General features: G+C 44.1%; 1 protein-coding gene across 2 annotated transcripts in view; it reads right to left on the bottom strand.

Moving 5' to 3' along the window:
- The window catches only part of EPHA5 (EPH receptor A5), a 197,785-nt gene extending 184,585 nt beyond the window's left edge, over positions 1-13,200 (bottom strand). For both annotated transcript variants that reach the window (XM_065634839.1, XM_065634840.1), the window contains exon 1: positions 13,182-13,200. The gene's annotated coding sequence lies outside the window, so the exon portion shown is untranslated. The remainder of the gene's footprint in view (positions 1-13,181) is intronic.
- Between the last annotated feature and the right edge of the window lie 1,869 nt (positions 13,201-15,069).

Below are 15,069 nucleotides of genomic sequence, written 5' to 3'. Positions count from 1 at the left end.
GGTGGAAGCAATACTAGGACTATACCCAACTATATTCACAGTAAGTAAACATACAATTAGGCAGCTTTCCACCCCACAGTCTAAGCAAAATAAAACTATTGCTGTCATCCACCATTAGATATGTCACCCAGTGATGGCCAGCTTTTCCCCTCCTGAAGTCTTCAGGTAAAATGCTCATTAATTTCTCCTGCTCCAGCTGAAGTCAAGCACCAGTAGCTAAGTGCTCCTGACCCATACTGCATTTTCTTCTACTTTTTAATGAGATAAAAAGGGTGGATATTGAAATTTTCTTCAAATCAGGACACAGCTAAATAACATGTCCCATATTATAACCATATACTAATTTAAAAAGCAAGAGAAGAGAGCATACTTGCCAAAATGGCAGGTTTACCCCAATACCTCTGTTACAATCACTGACATTAAACTGTGCAGAACAGTATATATTCTGTTGAAGACAGAATGGATGCAAAGTAAGTATTGATCTATATTGTACAACTTAATTAAAACTTGTGCTGGAGATGCTACTAATGAATGTAATTAGATGGTGTGTTTGATGCCACAAAGTTCTTCTTGACATGCTAATTAAGAAAAAAAAAGCCGAAAAAGCGCTTTTATTCAAGCATCAGATCATAAAAGAACATGATACAACCAAATACTGTATTATCTATCAACGACAATTTTTAAATTGCTGTTATTAACTTCAATTTCAAAATAATTTTCTGCATACGAAAAGATAATACACCCCATTCAACTCCAACTCAAGTCAGAGGGAATTTTCCTACCTGTGAGTCAGCCAGTGGAGCTGAATACTAACTAAATCTCTAGTTGGAAAAGACTCAATTCTTCCCTTATTTTTCAGTAGAATTCTGCATAAAGCAAAATAAAGAGGAAGGGACAGGATACACCTTGACAGGCACTGCTCAGTAACCCAAAATTCACGTGCCCAGAAGACGAGCCAGCAGGGCTCTGGAGAGCAGAGAGGCTCCCAGCACAGCTCGGCAGGGCTGCTTCTGCCCAGCATTGCTTTCACAAAATATTTCCTAAAATACTGCACTATATCCATTTGCTCTGTTATTCTGAATTGCTTGCAAGGATCGAAAAATTTTGCTTTCAGCATCCCAAAAATCCTGGTATAAACACAAATTACCACCACTCTGAAAGATAAATAAGGTTTGTGCATCTTCCCCATCCCCAGCCCACCCAGCCATCTCCAATAAATCATTGCCAGGTCCCAACTCAATTCAGCTTTGGCTGACAGCCCAGCTGCAGGAGGTCCCCACGCATAGTGACAGTACTACCAACAACTTTTGGGAGGCTCTCTCGGGCAGCCCTCCCATCCTACACCACCCAAGAGGCCACCAGCACACGGTCCCACTAGGCCAATCCACATGGGCTCAGTATCACCACTCTTCCCAGTACTTTCCAGCCTGGCAGGAACATTATTTTTGCTGAAATGGCTTTCAACAAAACACTGCAGGTTGGCCAGGCTGGGGAAGAAAAACAGTGGGCAAACAACCACCTGCAATACAGGGGAAACTCTTTTAGCAAAGACTATACAAGGGCTGCCACCATCCCAAACAGATGCTTTCACCACTCACCACATGGCTGCTTGAGAATAGAGTTGAGAATAGGAGTTTTTTGCTCCTTAAAAAAAAAAAAAAAACCACACACACACACACTGACATTTTCTCTGGTTCAACCCACAGCAAGGTAGAAAAAGAGACCAGAGATCTTCCCCAGAGCACCAGAACCAGTTCCTCCCCATCCAACTTGTCATAACCCCAAGTATGCGTTTGGCCATGGCTAATAACCAGCTAACCCACTCAGGTCATTGAAGGAGGTAATTCAGGAAAACTTCCAACTACGTGCTTAAGGCTTCCACACTTTGGGAGGTTTAGTGCCAGCTCCTGTATAGCTGGGACTCCTGGACCAGCCCCAATGCCATAGATACTTCACAGGCATAACTTAGAGCTCTACTCAGCAGCCGTTGGGGTGCAGAACAACTCACCCCACTGAAAAACTCTCTCCAGAAATCACTACCAACTCTACTTGGCCCATCACCTTAAAAGCCTCCAAAATAACACAAGTCATTTATTTCCACTTCCTTTCCCCTCAGCACCAGCTAGCCATGTCTCAACGAACACGCAGGAAACATCAGAGCCCATAAGCAGACAATTAGCACCTCTATCTTTGCCAGCAAACTTGGAAGAGGCATATACATTCAAAAATGCTTTCTGCTCATCTCCACCATCAGTACATCCATCCCACAAGCCCTAATTATTTCTAATGCTCAGTCAAGGGGAACACAAAACCACACAGACCTATATCATCATTAACTTCCATGCCTTCAGGGTAGGATAAATGATGATTAAGTCTAAAGTCATACCACAGTCCTTTTTTTTTTTTTTCTTTTTTTAATACAGAGTAATAGCTTGGGGAATTTACATACACTCTTGTTCTCAGACAGGCTGGTTACTACAGATGAGCAATCAAGTTAGAATAAAATCAGAAGTGATCTAAATCTTTGCCCTGAACTCTAACTAGTGAATGAATAGTGTTTTCTTAGTCATGAATCTCTTGACAGGGAGACTGGATTAAGCTTTTTACTCAAAATGTCCCCATCACATTCATACAGTCAGCATTCAGTAGCTTCACCATGGCTGCAGAGGAATTGCAGCTGGAAAGAAGCCCAAGAAATGCCAGTGCTGATGGCATTCGAAGTTAACCGAAGCCAACACTGCAGCCCACCAAGCAGAGCACCCTGTCTCAGCCAGCCACCTCAAGCAGTGCCACGTGGTGGGATCACCTCACCCAGGCAAGAACAGGACAGGTCTGTCATTATGATGCAATGCCTGAAGTAGAAGCCACCAGTCCATGGACTTTGCATCATTCTGCTGAAGCGAGATTGCTCCTCTGGCTCTGATCTGGAGCACGGACAGCCAGAGCAGCTTCATTTTCTCCTCTCCAATTTCAAATGGAAAAAAACCCAAACAAACAAACAACAAAAACAAAAACCCCCCAAACAAACAAAACTAACCAACGAAAAACCCAACTGAAACATAAAAAGCCCCTACCAACAGGCTAACACACTGACCGCCTCTGCCAGCCACCCATCCTCCTGCCACTTCAGTATCAAAGCATCTTCCAGAAAAACTTTCATTGCTCACACCAGGGCAAAGTCTCTGCAGGCATACAAACCACCAAACTCCTGTGCTGCTGCGGTCTTTGAGCTGATTTCTAATAAATCCTTACACACCGGAGGAGTCCTGCTCTGCAGCAGCACCAATTGCAAGCTAAAGCCTACCACAGGGCATGTTCCACCAAAGTTACTCCTGACAAATCACTCTAGAACAGGCAAAATGGTCAAGATAACAAAAGCTGATGGAGTTTATACCATGAAGCTGTAAAGACAAAGCGATCTTTTATTTCACTAAAATACAACTAAAGCAGGAATAAAAGAATATCCTCTTTGACCAAATCAATATCCTGTAACTACAGTTTCCATCACAAAACAAACAGGAGTAAAGAAACCTTCACTTAAAGCCTGCCTAAATATTTCAAAACATCCCCTGATTTCAAAAGTAGCACATTTTGAAACAAAATACATTTGAATTAAAATGTTTTGGTTTTTAAAACAGAAACAAAACTCTGCTTTAATATATTTGCTACAAATTGAACAGGAATCTGAAGGCTGTTTTGGGTAATCTGAACTCCCATATGAAAAAAGCATGAATCTAGTGCTCCTCCTCGAGGTTCCTGCTGCAGCTCCTGGTCCCCTTTGCACGCTGCTCCTCAGGACGTAGCCACCCATAGCAAGGTCGGAGCTAAATCAAAGTAGCCCAGGCTCTGACCCAACACCCATAAGCTTGTGGGAGCAACTACATTTAAAATACTCCTGAGAAACCACTAATGGGAATCCTCGCAGGCTGCCGATTAAGCATGAGGTGAAACACTCTTCTGGAGGGGGGGTCAAGGTGCACAACAAAAAGTGACAGCAGTGCTATGCACCGAACCCTCATTGAGGTCTCCTGAAGAGCAGCGGAGGGTTTTCCACCAAGCTTCATGCCTCTGCTCTCCTCCTCAGCCCAAGACATCATCATTAACGGCACTGGTTTCTCCTGACACCATGCGTACCTCCCCATCCTTCCTCCTGCACATCTGGAGCTCACAGCACTACCAAGACACATTGATTGCAGAGGACTCTTCATCACCATGACTCAAAGTTTTCCTACTTCATAAATCTTTGCCAGTCTTATTGCCGTATTTTTACCATTCATTTTCCTACTGTTGTCCCTGTTGTGCCAAGTATTTCTTCAAAAAGTATAAATCCAAGATGCTCCAACCAGTGACAGTCAAAAGTAATCCAAAAAAGCAAAAACAAATAAAAAAAAATAAGCTCTTGAAAGACAAAGTCATCAGGGAGCAGATGTTTTGTATTAATTAGCTTCACTGAGTTAGGACAAAAAACACACACGCAAGAACCTTGGAAACATTTTCCATCAGTGGAAACCAGCTACAGCAGCCTGCAAGCTGCAGCAGTACCTATTATTTATAGCCCACTGGAGGAAGAAAATATACACTACTTAATTAACTCACAAACTAATATTAACTGCAGATTTATATTTTATTATGTTGGCTTCATTCTGCTTGAAGTTTTCACATGATTCCCTTTTATAGCAAGAACCAAAATGGGAGAATCTGCATCACAGATTCATAGGTTTTTAAGGCCAGATGGACAACTGCAATCAGCCAGAGAATTCTGCCCAGTAATTTCTGCATTAAGTTTATAGTTTCTGTTTGAACACACTGCTTATGAGGGGTGTGATATTGCCCTTGGACTAAGCTCTTCAGGTTGGCTGCAACTTTCTCCCCCACAGGTACAGCACTAGCCACAGCACCAGGGAAGGGGACCAAAAGCTCACTTCTATAACCGGACCCCCCCCCCCCCCAAAAAAAAAAAAAAAAAACAAACTGCAGGTTTTCCCCCATACCAGTACTTGCACTCAAGAGAAGAGGCAGTCATTTGTTCTTCCCATCATACATAACTTAGAAGTAGAAATGGTCAGGAGATTAGCTTGACAACAAAGAGCCTGGAAATTTAGAAACTTCGCTATGATTTCCCTTTAATAATGGTAAACACTCCATTCCCACCAAAAGCACCATTTAATTGAAAAGGAATTATTTATTTTGAAGGGAAAAAAAAAAAAACCACCAAACAGTAAAATGATTCCAGTTTCACTCACAAAATCCACTGGAAACAACACTGTACCAACCTAACAGCAGATCTCTGGGACAGCCATGGCCCAAAGCTTTTGGGGAAACCTTCTGGGTAAGCATCATTCTGCATTTGCAACAAGGAAGAAGCTTCTACTGAAAATAAGATAGTGCTGCAACCAGCAACCTGACAACCAGCCTGCGTGGAGCAATAAAACACCAGTGCTGCCTGCAGACCCAAGGTCTCCAGCCACCACCAAGAGATCTGCAAGTGATTGAAGGAGGCAGCCAGTTTCTTCAAGACCCTATTTAAAGTGAGGACTTTGTTAAGCACACACGTGAAGTCAAGCCCTAAAAATCCCAACAGCTTCCCAATGCAATCAAACCACCTGCTGGCAGTGCCTTGACGAAATCTCACCTTCTTCCTTAAATCAGGGTGTTACCAAGTAAAAGGAATCTTATCTCCCTTCCTAGAAGAAATCCAAAGACATGGATATCAAATTCTCTTATGCATATAACTAAACTAAACAAACTCAGCACAGACACATCCAGAGCTGTCAAGACTGTCAGCTTTCACTGCCAGTGGACTTGCAGGACCTCACTGTCCAGCACCAATAAAGCCTTCCTGTTGACAATAATGACTACTCTGCTGCCACCAAATTCACTCAAGTAGAAAAAGGAAAAAAAAAAAAAGGAACTGACATAACACTTAGATAGCATTCAGGAGCAAGAAAAAAACGTTTAAGATGATCTACTGGCTTTTCAGGGGGCTTGACAGTTTATCCCTTCTATTTCAGTTGAGGGAAGAAGGTAGAGGTTGCTAGTGGGAATAGCACACAACACATTCTAGAAAGAAATTGCTTGTGAACATTAGTAAAGAAAAGATGGATAAACCAAGATTACTTTTTTTGGGAGAAATTAACTTAAAGGCAAGTATGCAGATAATTTCCCTGGGTAGTTTCACTGGTTTGGGCCATACAAAACAGTTAAAGATACAAGTCAACCCAGAAACATCATCAAATGCACATTTACTGATGCTGAATAATTTGCTCCCAAGCACTTCTCTATCCCCTTAGAGAATTATGAAATTCAAACTGGTCATGCTGACCTCTTTCTAACATTAAGTGATCAGGTTAGAGAATCCCAGAGTCCATACATTGGGAAAACACTCCAGTACTGCCCCCTGTACCCAAATGAAGTCTCTGGCATGAAAACCAGGGTCCTACCCTCTCTCCCACAAGACTCAGCACCTGCTGCTCCACAGCCACCTAAGGAGAAGCTCTTGGCTTCCCCGGCGAGTGTTTCTTCTCCATCCCCATCCCCAAGGCAGTTTGCTCAGAAGCACACAAGCTGATGATGCTCAGGAGCTTGCCAGGGGGAAGAAGAGGTGCAGGAGTCATCTTCTCTTTCAGGGCTGCTAGATCAGCTCATTCAGGTATTCCCCAACCAGCTGCAACACAACACACTGCATCACGTTCTCCAGGAGATATCTCTGATCCCTTCAGCTAGTGGTCACCTGAGCAGCTCTACCTGGTCAAAGCCCCCTAACACATCTCCTGCACAACTCAGATTCCAGGGAAGAGGGAGAGGAGAGCGTTTCCCACGACTGACACCTCTGGTGAGACTGTTACAGAGCACACTGAATGCTTCCACTGCAATTTTTTCTGGCCCAAACCATCTTTAGTTCTCTTTATAAAGAGCAGACATGCACAGCCCACATCAGGTCCCTGCACTCTGTTCGCAGCAGCCAACACACCATCTCTCATCACCTCCCAAACCCAAAAGTTAAGTGCTGCGCATTACAGTGCTCACATCCCCTCCCCACCGCAGAAGACAGAGATAATTGCTTTCCACCTCCAAGAGGATAAGTGCATTAAACCTTGAGAGGGTCAGATAGTCCACTGACCAAAGCCACTGCAAATACCAAAACTGAGACTGTCAGAGATATAATAGGTCAAAGACACAACTAAAAGGGTAATAAATCCCTAGAGAGACCTAAGCTACTGAGGGCCAGTGCTCAAGTTTGGCAGTACAGCTGGCTGTGGAAGCAACTGGGCCAGCAAACACTTTCACCTCAGCAAAATCTGTCACCTCAATGTCCAGCCGGTCACAGAGCAGAATGAGGGACAGGCACAATGTGAACACAGAGGACAATCCATCTCTCCATTCCACCTGTGCCAAAAAACTGGGACATCTTAAGTAAAAAATATATATATATTTTCAAAGGAAAAAAGGATATTCACTAGCTTTTAAACAGAAGAGAACCTTTTTTACAGAAGAGATCAAAGAAAGTGAGTTTAGTAAAGAGTAAGTTACAAAAAGAAATTGTTCATTCCAATGCAATCACTAACATAGTGTTTCTACAACATTCAGTAAAAAAAAATATCTAGCTCAAGTCCATCCTGGTTGGAATGACACCTCATATTTCACCAGCACTTACAGTCAGTGAGAAAGTTACATTTACAACAGATATTCCAATTCTTTGTTTAGATATTTTACTGTAAGCACAAGATTCTTTTTTCAACCTATTTAATGGATAGTGGACTGAGTATCTGCTGAAGAGCTGCACTGAATACTATTTCCTCCGTAGAAGTATGCACTTGATAACTAAGAAATTCAGCACTTTTACAAAATGACTGATCTGTGTGCATTTGTTTTCAACACCTCTTGCCCTTGAAACTTTAGATTTATTTCCTAGTACTAAAAAAAAAAAAAAAAAGAAAAAGTTTTATTGTGGGGCAGGGTCTCACCTTCCTGACATCCCTAACCAATGTTTAAATCTCAACTGTATTCAAGAATATACATACCTGCACACTTACAAGAACGGACCACTAAAAACTTAGCTCCATGTCATAAAGATTTTGGGGGTGTAAAAACTCCACTTCTGTTCAAGACCTAAAATTGAACACGGTCCAACACTGTCGCTCAGCTGAGCAATCCCAGCTGGACTTTCACAGGTCGAGGGCTCTGGACTCACTCAGCAAGTGCTGGAAACAAGGATTTCTGCAGAAGCAGCACAGAAATCCTTGCAACAATAAAGCATAAAAGCAGGAAGATCAGAGAGCAAGGCACCACATAATAAACTGTCCTGGCTTTAAAATTTCTGCCACATTTTATGAAATCCTGCTCTCAGCCTCCTCGCGAGAGCCTGCTGCAAAAGGCATTTTGCATTTTAGTGCAAAGAATAAACATTTCTTTATGGGGGAGATTTCATTTTCTTATTTCACAGAAAGAGAATGGCAGATATGGAGATAGATCATATGCTGGAGCAAAAAAGTTCGGTACCAGTGGGAGACATAACGGTGGAGGGGGATGAAGCTGTCAGACAAGCCCATGAACAAGATCTTCCCTTTCTCCCATGATACCCGCCAGTTTATTCATCTGTAAATTGATTTGCAAATAGCTGCTTTATACATCAAAATACGGTGTCAAAATTTACCACAGTATATGCAAACACTCTGTCAGTGGTGCAGTTTTGAGCCAGTTTGCCTGTTTTCCACTATTCATTGCAATTTTTCAGATAGTGCTTGTTTCCTTTTGAAGCTTAGAGTCAATCTTTGCTATTGTTTATTTCCCTTTTTTTTTTTAAACACACATCATTAGGCAGCAATGCTTTTAGTCATATACTTAAAAGTGCCACATTTCAAATGTTGCTCCACTGTCAAAAGGACAGTAGTCTCCATTTTAAATCTACAATTGAGTCATTTTAAACCTCCTAAAAAGCCATACATCACACATCTGACTGATCCCCAAAAGACCATTAGACATGAGCTGTCCTTCCTCATACCAGTAACTCCACTGCAGTAAACTTAAAAGTTAATGGGATTACTCCTGTGAGTAAAATAAACATACAGCACTGAGGCTACACTCTGTTGTCATGGAAAGCACACAGGGAACCATTCCAATACACAAAATAAAAAACAGATACCTCCTCAAAGCTCCTTACAGAACACTGTTGAGTGGACTGAAACATGCCCAAAGGTAACCATTCTGCATTCACATCATATATGCATGCCAGCGGTACTTAATACCTATGGAATTACACAAAATACAATGGCTATGTGAATGCATGACACACACAGCCAAGCTACTAAGAGCAAGCTAGTAACCACAAGGTTTTGTTCATGTATATTTTTACCCAAAGCATTAGACTAATTGAAATACACTGATATGAAAATTAAGAGTATTTTCATGCCTGCTTCTACTAAATACACAAAAAATTCACTGAAAAAAGAGACTTCATTCACTGATTCAAAATAAACATTATGATCTTACACCTAAATATGCATTTATCCAGTGTGCCATTACACAGAAATTGTATGTCAGTATGAAACAACACACACACAAGTCACCACACTGAGAACAGGTAGGCTCATTCTGGCCTCTGGCATGAATAATCTGCAAATTACAACCTTCCTTTATTTTTGCCTGCACCAGACCCACCCCCTTAATTGTACTCATTTACTCATTCACATTAAAAATGATACATTAAGATAAACTGAGCTTCAAAAATCCCTAGAAGAATTAACAGGGAGGTGACCAAACATAGGAGTCTAACTAAAGAATATCCTTTTAGTTGTAAGTCCCTAGAACAAATACAAAACATTACCAAGTCAGACTCATTTTGTCTTTCTCACCTTCGTCTAAGTCAATGTCAATATTTCAAACTCTATTTCTTTTCATTTGCGTGACAGCATGCTCTGTTGTTACAGCACTGCTGCATCAGCACTTCTGCTGAAAAGTCCTAAAATTAAATGTACTTTGTATACAATTATGCAACTATGTTGAATTACATTGTTCTAAGTGACCAGAAGATGTGATATACTCCATTTTTTTAAAAAAGTTTTGCACACAACACTTTTTAAGGTCATCTGGGTGATGTCCAAATAAGATCTGCAAACTAAACCAAATTCACAGGCACAGCATAACATATCATGAAGTTTAGGGTGGAAGAGGATCTTTAAACAATTCTTTCATTCATTCTGTTTTACATAAATAATTTATATAAGCCACTTCCCAAACCCTAGTGCTTAGAAATATTTAAACCACATGCAATTTTAAACAAAAGAAGGTGCAGAAGCCCAGCTGCATATGGCAGGGCTGCCCCTGTCATCCCATTATCACAGGCAACATACTTCGAAGTAATAAAGCACTTCAAAATTGTGCAATACCTTCAGTGTACTTCTTGAAATATTTTCTGTCCAATGAATTTCTGAATTTGTAAAAACACTAAAAGGCAGGAAGGAAATCTTATTCGCATCAATAAACTCTGCCAAAGAGTTAAAAATAATGGCTAAGCAATACTTGATATACATGAAATAGCATTGAGCTTTCATCCTTCACTGTGTATTTTGCTTTTAGTATCTAAATTGAGAAAAGGGATCTGGAGACAAACCCCAGTTTATTTCTCTACTAAAGGAAAATCTGCCTAATTCTCTTTTGTCAATGTTTATCCCAACCTATAACTGGAGGTTATAACTGAGCAGGTTGGGTGCTCAACACTTGCCTATAAAAATAGCAGGAATTCTGAAACTCAGCTACCCTTGCAAAAAGCTTTTTCCATGTTAAGGAACCCAGACACTGAATCTACCTTCCCCTTCCCCCTCCCCCCTCCCCCCCCAAATTTTCCCATAAGTCTCCCTCCACTAGACGGTAAAACAGAATATCATGCATTGTGAATCGTCAACTGCCCATCCCTTACCATACAACATCACTGAGTATTGCAGGAAGATTTAGAGAAACAAAAAATGTGATGCAGGATTAAAGAAAAAAAGAATTATGAGAATTTATTATCTTCCATGCAACTTCAAGTGTTACATACCTATACAGCACAGGGTGCCAGCTAGTTGGTTTTTAACCATGTTGAATAAGATGAAGGGTAATAGAAAACAAGACCCTGAAAAACCAATACCAGCAACTTGTGAAAATATTAATCACAGGTCTAAGATGGCTACCTCCATCCCAGCAAAAGTTTCCAACCACCTAAATATGCCAACTAACGCCAGGGGAGGATCTCTCTCTTCAGAGCCCAGAAGCAGCCAAACCGAACTTTTCAAACCCGAACAGGTGACAAGCATCAGTGGCACATGGCTAAGGCAGGCTGACTTTGGCATCGGAGGTTTCTCATGCTTTTGGCTTCCCATGCTTCAGGGTGAGCCGTTCCCAGGAGCAGAGCTGTTCAGTGGTAATTGGCAAAGGAGACATGCTGTGAGAAGCACTTGTCAAATAACACTGGTTTACAAATAAATCTCCTAACAGCCAAGGACAGCAGTTATAAGTTCAGGTCTGCAGTCAGACCCCTCCTACCAGCGGTCTTTTAGCTTTGCATTTACTGAAGAGAGAACAATTACAGAGCAGCAGTTGGAAAAGCAGAGGGAGAGAGATCTTGAAGCAATTGCTCATGCTGCTAATCATTACTCTAATATTCTCCTACAGCTTCCCTGTAAAGATGCCACTAAAAGCGTTTGCTCGGCATCTTTGTTAATCCTTTCCAGTATTGTTTCCTATCATGTAAAAGTCCTATTCTGCAGCTGCCTGTTCACGCAGAGGCACCTCTACGCTTGAGCAATGCTCCTGTTGACTCCATCAGTACTATCCAGTTTTTCCAAGAACAGGGAAGGATGACCAAAATGGGGCTGGGAGCATCTGTGGGGCTCCCAGCACCATGTCAGGGCAACGTGCCTCCCAAGAGGCTGGTAACGGGGACAGCCCTTTGGAAGCAGCCACACCGCCTGCCCAGCCATCTCTCCCACGGGTGAAATAATCTGAAACCATGGGAGCAAAAGGATTAGGCCCATTATTATCATCTCGCCAAGGCAAAGCCAAAGGCATTTCTGTCATCCCCTAAAGCTTCCTGAATATTTGATATCTTCACACACACAGAGGATCAGCATTTTCCCCTTCCTCTGCACTTTTTTTTTTGTTGTCGAAGAAAACTGTGATTCACGTTATTCTCACTCTCCAAAATAAATTACAGCTAGCTGGTTACCTCAGGCCACATCTTTGAAATTCTGCTATGGTTTTCCTTCACCACCCTTAGCATACTCTTCCCTCTAAAGGTGCTTCACAAACAATTATGGTGCATCACAAAACCAGTCTGCTACAAGCAAACAGCACCTGGGCATCCCCATCAGATGCTGAACTTCTCCGCCCATGGCTTTCACATTAGAGCCTGCCTGCGGACACAGAAAATAATAATAAGCCCAACGCAGTGCCCACACAACACGTATAGAGGGGAGGGAGAAAACAAACAAACACACACAAAAAACCAAAACCAAACAAAAAACCCCAACAAACAAACACACAAAACAACAACAATAACAAAAAACCCCAAAACAGTCAGGTCTGAAAGCCTGAAGTACCCCCACTAGACAGGAAGCCTGGACACGTATTTTTGGCTATTAGCTTCACAGAGATTAAATGTATTAAAAAAAAGAAATCGGTCCTCTCCAGCCGCGCTCCGCTGCGTAGCGGGTTAAACACCGGCTCCTCCGCAGCTTCCCATCCATACCTATGTATTTTAAGGCACAGAGTAAGCGCCCTATGCAAATGCACCTGTGCAAATTCCCCCGTGCAAAGCCCCACAGTTCCAGCCGCGCCAATGCACCTGTGCAACCCCCTTGGTGCAAGGGGTGCAAGCGTGTCCCCCACACACACACCACAAAGGCACCTGTACAACACCATTCCACCAGAAACACTGCGAAACGCGCCCGTGCCGAGGCGGCTGTGTAACCCGCCCCGGGGCCGCGCTGCGGCCCCGCTCCCCTCCCAAGGGGGCTCGCAGCAGCCGCTCCCGTTTCCCCGGATACCCCAGCCCAGGACCCACCTCCCCGCCGGCACAGCCTCTCTTTACCTCCTCCCAAACGTCACAAAACTGAGCAAAATGAGCTCAAAGCAGCCCGCCGCCGGACAGTCCCCCTCCCCGGCGGGCGCTGCCCCGACGGCCCGGCCGCCCCGTCCCCGCTCACCCTCGCTGCCGGGGCTGGCCAGGAGGCTCCGGAGCGCGGCGCACAGCAGCAGCGGCAGCAGGTACGTCCAGCCAGGAGCCGGCGCCCCGGCGCGGCCGGCCCAGCCGCCACCGCCCCGCGGCTCCATCCCGACGCCCCTCAGCGCATGAGGCAGCCCTTCTCCCCCGACCCCGGCACTGCCCGCTCCGGACGGGGTGGGCTGCCAGCTCAGCTTCACTCCGCTCCGCTCCACTCCCGTCCAGCCGCCGGCGCGACTGGCGAGCCGGGGATGAGGGAGGCGGACCCGCGCCGCCGCGGAACCGCCCCCGATGGGGCGGACCCGCCGCCGCCATCGCGCCGGAGGGTCGGTGCCCACCGCGCCTCAGGGCACCCTGCGGGGCAGTGGGTATCGCGCCTAACGTGGCGGCCCCAAGGGCCACCCCCCCCGCCACCCGAACCAGTGCTGTTCCTGCGAGGCGGCCCTCGGGCCCTGGGGAGCCCGCTGAAGGGGAGCGGGCCAGGTCACGGCCCCCCAAACTTCCCTCTCCTCAGCAAAAATACAAGCAACTCCCTAACAGAGCCAGTATTCAAGCAGATGACAGGTAAAAGATTATTTTCAAGTGTATTTTACCTCAGGTCACCACCGGAGCACAGCTTTGAATCCTGCAGTGATAACTGGTTTTGCGGAAGTTTTCACTGAGGCGGGTTTTTTTTTACTCCCTCTGGGCCCTAGTTGTCACCCACTTCATCCTCCTGGAAAACATAAATCCCCAGAGTTATCAGAAATTAATTGCTAGAGGTTTATTCACTCACATAAGTTCCTCCCGTGAGGGAAACTACCTCCAGAGAAGCAGATACAGACAAAACCCAGCCTTGCAGGTGCATAAACAGCAAGTCAAGGTTGACCAAAACCCTTCTCACCCAGTGCTGCCTCCTCCCTTTCATACCAATGCCAAGATTTGGGGCTGTTCGTTTATATTATAAAAGCAGTAACCTAAGGCCGAGCACCTGGAAAAGGCTCTCTCCAGGGATCAAGGCTCAGGACCAGGGCTCCCAACTAGTTGCAAAATCCCCAAAGGCAGTTTTAAGAGGACAAGTAGTCTTTAGCCAGATAACTGCTGATAACACACATCTCTCCTCATGGGCCTCACTCTTCTTTTATTCATAAGTAGCTAAACTATATGTTTCTCTGTGCCCCTGCAGCAGATACGAACCTCAGCTATTGCCAAAATATGAATATAGTCCTGGGCTGTACCATGCATATTATTTGCAAAAGCGTTTGCTCCTGTTGCAAGAGGATTTTCTACATCGAGATATTCAACATTTTCACTGCCAAAAGGAGGACCAGGAAGAGGCTTGGCTTTACAACATGAGGCACATCAGTAAAGTTGCCAGCCAAATGAAAGGCATGGCATGCATCTGTTTACAGCAGTGCATTGGATCTTCACTATTCAAATAAACCTACCAATCTGCAGTTCAGAATGCACGGAGGTTTGCCATCAGACACCTCCCTGCATAAAGCTGCACAGCCGGATCCTCAGCTGGGATAAATCATCACAGCTGAGAACATCTTACCCTAGCCTGCAGCGGATTTAGGATGGGAGTAGCACCACATGGTGTACTCATTTCTAGGAATGTGCTATCTGTAGAAGCAATGCTAAGGTTTCCCACCCACAAGTCAGGGCAAAGAAAGAAAACTTAGTCAGAAACAGCACTTTGCTAGCACAGTAAAAAGGATCAGGTGGCAAAGAACAAGTGAAATGCTAAGCTGGATGGGAGCCTTTGCCAGACAAGAGGCAAGACTGCTGCAGCTTGACAAGTCTCTTAGCACATCCTCATATCAAACTGTTTGTTCCCTCTTTTCAGCTACTATTTGACAGACATTAACTGCTGTTTGGACTGCAAGGCT

The sequence above is a fragment of the Caloenas nicobarica genome, chromosome 4 (genome assembly GCF_036013445.1).
Source record: "Caloenas nicobarica isolate bCalNic1 chromosome 4, bCalNic1.hap1, whole genome shotgun sequence".
Taxonomy (NCBI): domain Eukaryota; kingdom Metazoa; phylum Chordata; class Aves; order Columbiformes; family Columbidae; genus Caloenas; species Caloenas nicobarica.
The sequence above is the reverse complement of the archived record's forward strand: the minus strand, read 5'-3'. Positions and strand labels throughout refer to the sequence as shown.